The 10,828-nt window shown below is 32.4% G+C and overlaps 1 pseudogene; it reads left to right on the top strand.

The window, feature by feature from the left end:
* LOC149260657 (binding partner of ACD11 1-like) lies at positions 1-2,183 on the top strand (annotated as a pseudogene).
* The last annotated feature ends 8,645 nt before the right edge of the window (positions 2,184-10,828 follow it).

The following is a 10,828-nucleotide window of genomic DNA, read 5'->3' as shown; positions in this document are numbered from 1 at the left end:
ATGGCCATTACAGATGGTTACATAGTCCAAGTCTGTAATTTGTCTACCAAAGCAACAGTTAAGGACGTTAAGCAATTTTTCTCATACTGTGGCACAGTAAAGAACATAAAATTAGAGAGGTGGGTGTTGGATTTCTTGACTGAGTTTTATGTAAAAGTGTTGATTTCCAATTTCTACAATATCTATTGAGCATAATAGTTGTCAACTTGTGTATTATCAGAGTTGCAGAGAAGTGTTCTATTAAGAATATGTTGAGAAATAGAGTGCAGTCACAATATTATTTTTGTGTTACAATATCTATTGAGCGTAATAGTTGTCAACCTGTGTTTTATCAGAGTTGCAGAGAAGTGTTCTATTAAGAATTGGTTGAGAAATAGAGTGCAGTCACAATATTATTTTTGTGTTATCAAAATTAGAGAAGTGATTCATGGAAAACTTGTTGGATGTAGTAAGACTTGACATCAATGAGTCAGGAAATATCAAGCCAGGCAGTAGTCTTGGTGTATATTTTTCCTGATAAAACTGGATAACACTAGAGGATTTGTATTGATATACATACTTAAGGTCTGTGTAACAGCAGACCTTAATTGGCCAAAACCAGTGCCTGATTATATTTTTTGGGTGGTGATAGGACGGGGTAGTGGACACAAGTTGCTTTAGTGACTATCAAGGAGCCCTATGCTTTAGAAACTGCTATCCTTCTTAGTGTAAGTATGATTTTCTTAGTTTATCAGTGTTTGCAATTGTAAGGTTTAAAGGGTAAATTCTCTGCTGTGATTTTGTTACAAGTGGATTTTGGTTGGGATTTGAATTTGCTATAAAGAGATGGAATTCAAGATGTAACTTTACTGATATTCATATTCATATTGACATGGCATTCTGAATATAGTTTTGGTTTTCTGGTAAAAATACAAAAAGTGAAAAAAAATTGTAGGTTTCTGATGTTTTTGGCATTTTTGAACCAAGGAGCAACAATCCTAAATCAGGAGGTGTATATAGTGCCATGGGGAGGATCAAAGGAGGCAGTTAATCAACAGGAAAAGCAAATGATAAAATTTCATGAAGAGGGCAACGCATTAGGAGTATTTTCATTTACTTATTTTTACTCTTTTATATTTTTTATTTATTTTTATATGTGGAGGAACAATGTTCAAATAAATTTAAGAAGAAATCTGTTTCCTCAAAATAGCATTAATACTGCACTTAGATCTAGACCTTGCTTACCTTGCCATAGTCATTCTTGTATCAAATCAATTTTATGGTCTCCGTATATGTGTTTAAATGTCTGATCTTTCAATTTTGTTTTGAGGTCTTTGATAAATGAGTACCATTCATGGGTAAACGACAATAATTTTTTCCTGTTGTATAGTTCCAAGATCAAGATTGGATCATGTAGATTACCTCAAAGGCCATTTTGGTCAAGGATATTGAGAGTTAACCTAGAATAAGATTTTACTTGTGAAAGGAAAGGAAAATAATGAAAAACAAATTTCATTTATTTTGACTGTTTTGTAAGAAAAAGTCTTAAATGTAATCTTGCTTTACAAACTGTCTGTAAATAACTATTTGCAGAGAAGGAAGATCCTACCCTTTAAATTTTATTTATTCATGTAGTTTTGTAGAATAGAAGTAGCTTAAAAAGGCCACCTACCTTACCAATGGAGAAAAGTAAAATTTAGATATTACATCAAAATTTAGAAAGTCATACTTCTTAGACTGAAAAATGATTTTCTCAATTAGCCTATGATATTCTGAGGATATTAACATTGTTTTTATTGGACAGTTTGAAGTCCTTGATAAGCAACTGAGATTTTTTGTTCCATTCTGCTGACCAGGCAGTAAAAGTGGTTACAACAATGCTTTCAAAAGGTTATACCTTAGGAAAAGATACTTTAAGCAAAGCCAAAGAGTTAGACGAGAAGTATCAAGTGATGGACACTGCTGCAGCAAAGGTGGCAGATTTTGGCAAATTCTTCAGAGAGATATCAAAAGCAGCTTTGATTACAGCTAGGCATGCAACTTGCAACGCAGGAACAACAACTGTCAATAGCAGTTATTTTGCAACAAGAGCACTGATGGTTGCTGGGGTTCTTGACAGGGCAGCCAAAGCTGCTGCTAATTTTGGTAGTGGGAATAATGCAACTGCTAATTTTGGTAATAGGAATAATGCTGCAAAGAAGTAGACTTGAAGTATTATGGCACTATCAAGTTAGAACTGTAATGTAGTGGTGTTGGCCTTCAGGTTTATCTGTCTCATAATTAAGTATGTATGTAATGTTGTAAGTTCTTGTCCATAAGGACATGTGAGTGTGTAAGAAACTGCTAAAAATATTTGAAAGCATCTTCTGTAATCATGACCATGCAGCTATGTGGGGTAGAGTCAAAGTCGTTGGTGGGAATGTGTGATATTGTGTAGAATCAAAGTCATTGGTGAGAATATGTGATATTGTGGAATATCTACGACCTGCAAATAATATGTCATAAATAAGGATGGTTCAAATGGCAAGATCACATAGATTAAGGATTCTCTTTAAATTATTTAGGTAGTGTAAATGAAATTTATTAGATAAATTGGTTTCAAATATATGTTATGGAAATGAAATTTAAGAAACAGGGAAAATAAAACCTCGCTACGGTGCAAATATCACCTCTGTGGATTCATCTATCAGAGGTAAGCATTTTCTTGAATGACTATGCTAAGCTTGCAGGGTGTTATACAATTATTGTTGATTGCACTGTGGAGAATAAGGGATTTTTATCAGAAATGCGTGTGCCTATTTTTCTTCATGATAAGAATGTTTAGATTGCCTTGTATTTCCATTGAATTTCTTTATTTTCTTGTATGATAGTTTATTCAAATAATTTATAGTGATCATTGTGATGATTCCATGATAAGAGCAAAAACTCCAATACTAAAACTTCAATCAAAATTTCCAATCTGTTTAAATACATCTGTTGAATGGTGAACTTAAAGACCACAAACATGGCATATCAGAAGATAACTAGATCTAATAATTCAGTAACATGAATATAGTGGACAACACACAGTAGTTTGAAACAACAGTTAATATTTTCTTATCCACACAATATAAAAGTTACACCGCGTAGTTTGAAACAACAGTTAATATTTTCTTATCCACACAATATAAAAGTTACACCGCTGTCGTGAAGGGATTACAATGGCTTCTCAAAAGCCTGAGGCACCCTCTCAGTAGATTCACTCTACTCATTCTAGCTATATATAAGCCTAACTACAATGCTCTCCCAACTTGACTTGACAAGAAAGGAAACAGAAATTACAAAAATATCTCTCTGTCAAAGGAATCATTAGCCAATATAACAAATAATCGTTCCTCAAGAGATGTTCCCTACTTAGCATGTGAATCTCCCATCATAAATGGCTCATAATGTGAGAGGTATCGGTCACAACTTTCATATAATATGTCATAAACTTACATTGGTCAGAAATAGAAGATGCCAAGCATCTATATGGAAGGAATTTTCATAGATCTATAAGTCGTCCTGCAAATCTTCAAAACTCATCTGCCCCTCTTCAAAACTCATCTGCCCCTTTTTTAGGAGAACAACTCAGAGCAACCAAACACTGACATTCTATCTTCACAACGAAGGTGTTCTCTACCAAGCCTCGCTTCTCTCTCACAATCTTAACATCCCCTTTCTAAAGGGTTTCATTAGAATGACAAAAACCCACATTTAAAGCATTTCTCCACCCCTCTCCTAATTAGAAATACAATTTTGGGTTCTCTACTAATTTTCTCCACACCCATTTAATCTAACAATGGACATAGAGCATGTATATTTATACCTGTGTGTTGGAAATACCATTTTATACTTTAATGTTTATTATTTTTGTTTTATTATTATTACTTGAATTTCTTCTTAACAAGTGGTTGTGTTTCTTTTGGTTTTAGTGAAAGTATGGGCTCCAATGTTGGCTCTCTTATTATGGAGTATAATTCATCTTTGAGAATTTTTCAATTATTAAATTAGGTTAGTCAATTGCTTAAAATATTAAATTTATTTCAAAAAAAATTTGTTACTTTATAGGTTAGACACTTGCTTGAAATATGAAACTTATTCCAAAATGTTTTTGTTACTTTATAGATAAGGCGTAGATTTCTTGGCTCTATGATGAAAATAATGAAGGGAAAATACATGTTAATTTGTTACTTGTGCTCTTTGACTGAAAAATACACGGTGAGAGAAAAATGCATATTATGCTAATTGAGGAATGTTTTTCGCTTGTCGAATTTATAGTATTGAATTTAACACACTAACACTTTACAACAATGAACTAACAATATTCATGATGAAAATAGCAATATGGAAGATTTATCTACATAATGAAAAAGGCAATATGGGAGATTCCAATCACATTCCAAGGCAATTTTTAAAATGTGGATGTGACAAAAGGTTGTTGTGGAAGGTGTTGTTTGTATATGGGAAATTTCTTGATCATTGTGTATAATCCTAATGTTGATAGATATGTCTACTAAGTGGTTCCAATTAATGGGGCATTGATTTGAGCGTTCAATATATTTATATTCCTTATCAAAGTATTCTTTTGTTGTATTTGTGTTCTTCAATCTCTGCCTTACGACGTTTCCTTTGCAATATCTGGTGCAAATGTTAGTTTCTAAATTTCAACAAATTATTTCAAATTCCATGAATGGGATCGATTTTCTTACCGTCATTTACTCACCTTTTGATTTTTTAACTTTCTAGAAAATTGTCTTGCAGCCACACAGATACGTCAGGTAGAAAGGCCCATGTTTGAAGAAAAAATCAGAGATAACTTCTTGTGGGATCTTTCCTTATATAATGCACTAGGACGGCCTCGCGAATCCAGAGTCAAGCATGGAAGGCATCTACAGTCCAAGGATGCCTCTGGGTATCCTTGTGCCTTTTTTGATGGAGCTGCTCAACATGGTACATGGGCCTGCGGGGTTTTTATTTATCTAGAGGATGGACAAGATTTTGACATACATTGGAATGGAGGAGCTGGATCTAACAATAAAGCAGAAGTCATGGCCCTAGCTAGACTCCTATCTATTTGTGACTTCCTTGGCTTACAAAAGCTTCATATATTTGGAGATTCGAAAGTCATCATCGATCACGTACAGTCTAAACATATCATAAGAAATATCCACCTCTCTGGATGGCTGAACAGGATTGAGGCTTTGTGGAGCACCAGGAAGGACTACACAATTTCCCACATTGCCAGGGATAAAAACCAGAGGGCAGATGCTTTATCAAAACAGGGGCTATCATCTCCACAGGGTATATGGAGGATGTAGATAACAGCGGACAATATCTCTCATCAGATCCAAGACTTTTGTGGAGCATCAAGAAGGACTACACAATTTCCCACATTGCCAGGGATAAAAACCGGAGGGCAGATGCTTTATCAAAACAGGGGCTATCATCTCCACAAAGTATATGGAGGATGTAGATAACAACGGACAATATCTCTCATCAGATCCAAGACTTTTCCATGCCGGGTACATAATTTTCTATATATAGTGAAGTCTATCTGAATGATTTTCTATGTCCCCAACATTTTGACTCTTATTTTGTAATTTTGGGACCGACTTTTGAATTATCATTTTGTGCATATGTGCTTTTAGCATTATCTCTCCATATGTTCTATATGTAGCAGATCTGAAAAGGCTCCTTATATCTTTTCTCTCTATGTGGTTTTGATCCACTTTATACTGCCATATCTGACTGTTCCCATATGAATATTGGGGTACATATATTTTGGATAAATATAATACAATTTTTTGTGCTGAAAATAAGAAGAGAACAAGAGGCGGTACTTCAAATGTTGTTGCTTCATGACGCCACGACGAACCATCACGAGTTGGAAAATATCAATATTCGGCAACTTCTATTTTGGGTTGCCTTTTACTCGGTGCAAGGACCTATTGCCACGACATGTGCTATGCAGGGATTGAGTCATATTTTATTTTAGCTTTTCAATATGGATAAGTTATGCCAGTTTTAAATAAAAAAAATTGTCCTTTGTGAAAAATTCAACCATATATATGGTATTAATTTATTAATATTACAATTTATATAAAAGTCATAGTGAACGAATCTTGTTTTTATGTGAAAAATCTAACTTCAAATACATACAGTATTAATTTACTAATATTACAATTTATATAAAAATTACATAAAAGGAATTTAGTAAGATTTTTTTACAGTATTAATTTATCAATATTACAATCTATATAAAAATTACATAGATAGAATTTAGTAAGATGTGTATAAAAATTACATTGAAAGAATTTAGTAAGATTTTTTTTTATTAAAGATTATATAGAAATAATACGAAGAGAATTCAATTCAACTATTTACTTATAGTTTATATAGAATTTATAGAGAACGAAATCAATAAGAATATTTACTATATAAATTATATAGAAGGAAATCTATAAGAATATATATATTTTTTGATATTAATCATGCACATGATGGAATTGTTCTAGAATGGAAATATTATTCTTGTAAAGAAGGTAATCCGTCTAATTATTTAAACAATTGCAATGAGTTTTCCATAAAAGAAATATAACTTAGTAGAATATTTTGCCATAAAAATAATTAGGATCAAGGATTGGTGCACATGTGCACTATGGGGCAAAACACCATTCGTAAAAGAAGAAAGAAATAACATTATTTTTTGTCAACAAAAAAGAATGTTTGAATTGATTACTATTTATTCAACATCGAATTTATCATAACAAGGAATCAAACCTGCATTGAATCAATTTTGATTCATAATGCTCATTGAATCTATTTTGATAGATGGTGCTTACTTGGTGTCTTCATATTAAGTAGGCATAAAGAAGACATGAAAGTACTATTGATAAATCAAGCAAGTGGAGAAAGCCAAGTAGGCAGTAAATAGAAAGAAGAGATGAAAGTGCTATTGATAAATCAAGCAAGTGGAGAAAGCCAAGTAGGCAGTGAATAGAAACAAGTGGAGTAAGTAGAAAGAAGATCCCAAGTGGAGCATGAAAGATTGGTAAGTACCATTAGTAAATCCATGCAACAAGAGAATGGGGATTTGGTTCTGATTGAAATTATTTCTCCTATATAAGAAACAAAATGATTCACCACAACCAAAGATTTTGATCTTTAATGCAGACTACTAAGATGTAATTTCAATTAATAGTAAATAGATGATACATGTATGCATAGATTACATGACAATATGAATCTGTGGTATAAAAATGATAACATTTCTTCTTCTTTTTTAACTATTATGATAGCAGAATTTTGTTGGTTTCTTTTTGTTTAATTGTTATGGTAAAAAAATGAATATTAAAAAAAACTACTAAAACAATTAAAAGTATAACAAATTATGAAAAAAAATCCCTTCCATTTAATTGAAAAACTTCGAAATTTTGACAAATAATTTTTTATTTTAATTTTTATTTATATGGAAAATAATTTTATACTTTTTTCTAGTTACTCTTTTTTTGTAAGCTTGACAGGACTACATCTTCATCATGTCCAATATATCACCCTGATTGAAACAGGGAATTGAACTAGTGACTTCACATCAAGAAGTGTCTAAACAAAGCAACACTCAATTACCATTTATCCCAAACCTCGTAAACTTTTTCTAAACACTTTTAAAAAACAATAACAACTTCAATCTTAAACCTAAATCTCACACGCTAGTACATCCTTGCACCATCCCAAAACAACCTCAATTGATTCCTCGCACCATCCCAAAACAACCTCAACGATTCTGATAATAAGAATTCACAATCTTCAAAGCTGCCATGAATCTTTGGTCGAGTCTCCTAATAATAATCTGCCATTTTATTTTTCTTTGTTGCCTAGGTAGAGTAAGTTGAAACAAACATATAAAAATGTTACAGGTTGCAAGTTTATTTTGTCAGCCATTACAGTTTAATTAGTTGAGAGTAAAATTGATTTGGGAAAATTCACAGTTGATTGAGTTAAATAGTGTGGTTTAGCGTATTCATAGATTTCTTTTCATAAATTTCATGTAATGGAGTTTCTAAAATAAGAAGAAAAACTCTAGTGTACTAAACCAATTAGGTAAGCCCATAAAATCTCTGGTTTTGATTAAAAAAATAAAAAAATCCAATGAAATTTCATTAACTAAACTTTTCCCAAAATTAAAATTTTCCGGGGATAAGCATGATATTAACTTTTGCATACATATTACGTATTTTGTTGGTGGATATTATTAATCTCCCAGTAATTTTTATTTTCTCCAAGGGAAACTGTGTAACCTATTTTGATCGCAGAACATGTGCATCTCGTTTTATGCACAATAATTTATTTCAAAAACAGCACACTGTACATTTGTAAAGCGTTTGGTTTGTTGATATTACATTAAAGATATCATAGATAAACTTTTCTGTTCTGTTTGTATTAGGGCATAATTAAACAGAACTTGCATTAGATAACTCAAAACATTTGTAAAGCTTCCATTCTATTAAAGTTTGTATAAGTGAAATATTAATTAAATATATCATGAATAAAGTTTATGTTTTGAGTTTGTATTAAGGCATAATTACGCAGAACTAATATTATAGACTATTTTCATCTTATTAATCAAAGTCCCAAATTTAAAATCTTTTATTACTGTTTAAATTACACTATTGACCCTTTTCTCTGCTGACAATCGAGATGTCTTAATTTTATTTAATAGGATTAATATAACTGAAATGTGTAGATAGTTAATGTTTAAGTAAGGGAATTAATACATAATCTTAATATATTGTATGTGTAGTTTATGTTTGATAATTATTTTAGTTTTTAAATTATGCATAATTAATATATTAGAATATTTAAAAAAATAGGTAACTTAGTTATTAATTTATATAAGTTTTAAGTGGGTTATTTTATTTATGATGTAAATATTTTTTAATGAATATATATTATTAAAAATTGTAAGGGTAGGCAACAATCTCTATGGAGAGGAGAGAAGCTTAGTGAAGGGACAGTTATATAGGGATGGAGAACCTTCTTATCTTTATTGAAATTATATCATGTTTTTATGAGTTGGTAGTTGAACCACCAATTGTCAGCAATTATGAGAAGAGTGGGAAGTGTGGGTAGAGTACCCATCCAGAGTCATCCAAGATTTGACCATGCAATCCAAGACAGGGGCCTTGAACCCTCACACTAGGAGCAGTTCTCATGGGGGTAAGAAGATAGATAAAGGGAGAGAGAGAGAGATCAGAGAACAAACAAAAAGAGAGGGGTATCAAAAGTGCAAGTGAACCAAGGAGATTGTTACAAAACCTATGAATTCTGTAAACTAAAACTAATCCAACCATGGGCACTAAAAACATGATTCTAAATAGCACGGGGGGTGGACAGCCTTTTGAGTCATGTCAAATTGGTGTGGAAGTGAAATCTTAATTGAATGGGCAAGGAATTAGTAAGGAAGACTTCAACCTAAGATTTAGGGGCTTGGAAGAGTTTTTGAATAGTTTGTTTGACCGAGGCATGTAAGCACTCAAAGAGGGAAAACACTGAGGAACTGCTAGATTAGGGAAGAGCTCCCTTTTGTGTTGTGAAAACCCTAGATGGCCATATTTTACTATGACATTAACAAGCCTTGACTTAGCATTTGAAGGAATATATATTAAATGTTGTTTGTAAAGAATAGTGGCTTCCATGCCTTCGACATGAAATGTAAATGTTGAAGTCCAAAATATTCTTCTTTTTTACAACCTTTTTTGCTTACATTTTCATCCTTTTCATGAAAGTTTGCTACGTTTTCAATTGAAAGGTCACCTCAGTTATGCTCGTGTTAGGTCCCTATACTACTAGTGTAACCCCTTATTTATATTAGTGATCCCCCCATTACTATTGTCATTATATCCCTTATTGTTATTATTGTGCCCCTATTGTCCCCATATTGTTATTATTGTGCCCCATAGAATCCCTCTATTGTTATTTTTGTGCCTTTATATTTTTATTGTTAGGTCAGCTTGGTTATATTGTGACCTCGTAGACTCCTATATATAGAAAGGAGGTTTTGTCATTTGAATCATCTAAGAATTGTTCATTTGTGTAATGTAAAGGAGGTTTCCCCCTCGAAGAGGCTTATTTCTAAGGCGTTCATCTATCTTTTCTATCCTTTTGTGAGTTGGTTTCATAACATTTGGTATCAAAGCTTTGGATTCTAGGGTTTCGTTGCTCCAAACAGGTCATTGTGGAATTTTCGCTATAACTATTTTTTTGTGACGTTTCAGAAGCTAAAAAAAACCCATTTGAGACAACATCTCGCTGAACCTCGGGTCCGAATTTCATAGTTTTTCTCGTTATATGTTTGGAGATATGATCTAAGGAAGTTAGGGTTTTTGCAAGCTCCAAAATTTCATTTAAAACAGGTCATCGTCAAATTTTCACTATAACTATTTCTCTACGAAGTTTCAGAAGCTAAAAAATCAACCCATTTGAGAAGAAATTGTTCTAAATCTCAGCTCCGAATTTCAGATCTTGTCTCGCTATATTTTCGGAGATATAATTTGAGGAAGTTAGGGTTTTTGCAGACCCTTGAATTACATTCCAAACAGGTCACCTTGGGAAATTCGTCATAACTTTTGTTTTGAGCATCAGATTGAAATTTTGTAAGAAGTTTCATAAAGAAGACTTCCTGTAGTTTTTTGTATATCAGTTTCAGGTACTAAGGTCAAAACAGTGAGATGTGGCACGTCATACAAGTTCGCTCTACTGAACTAATCTATAATCAGGTCACCATGGGAGATTTGACATAATTCTTTCTTGGATAATCAAATTCTGATCA

The sequence above is a fragment of the Pinus tabuliformis genome, chromosome 6 (assembly GCF_031772625.1).
Source record: "Pinus tabuliformis cultivar Carrire ecotype Pingquan chromosome 6, CPIR1, whole genome shotgun sequence".
Classification (NCBI taxonomy): Eukaryota; Viridiplantae; Streptophyta; class Pinopsida; order Pinales; family Pinaceae; genus Pinus; species Pinus tabuliformis.
This window is presented reverse-complemented; position numbering and strand designations above follow the sequence as displayed.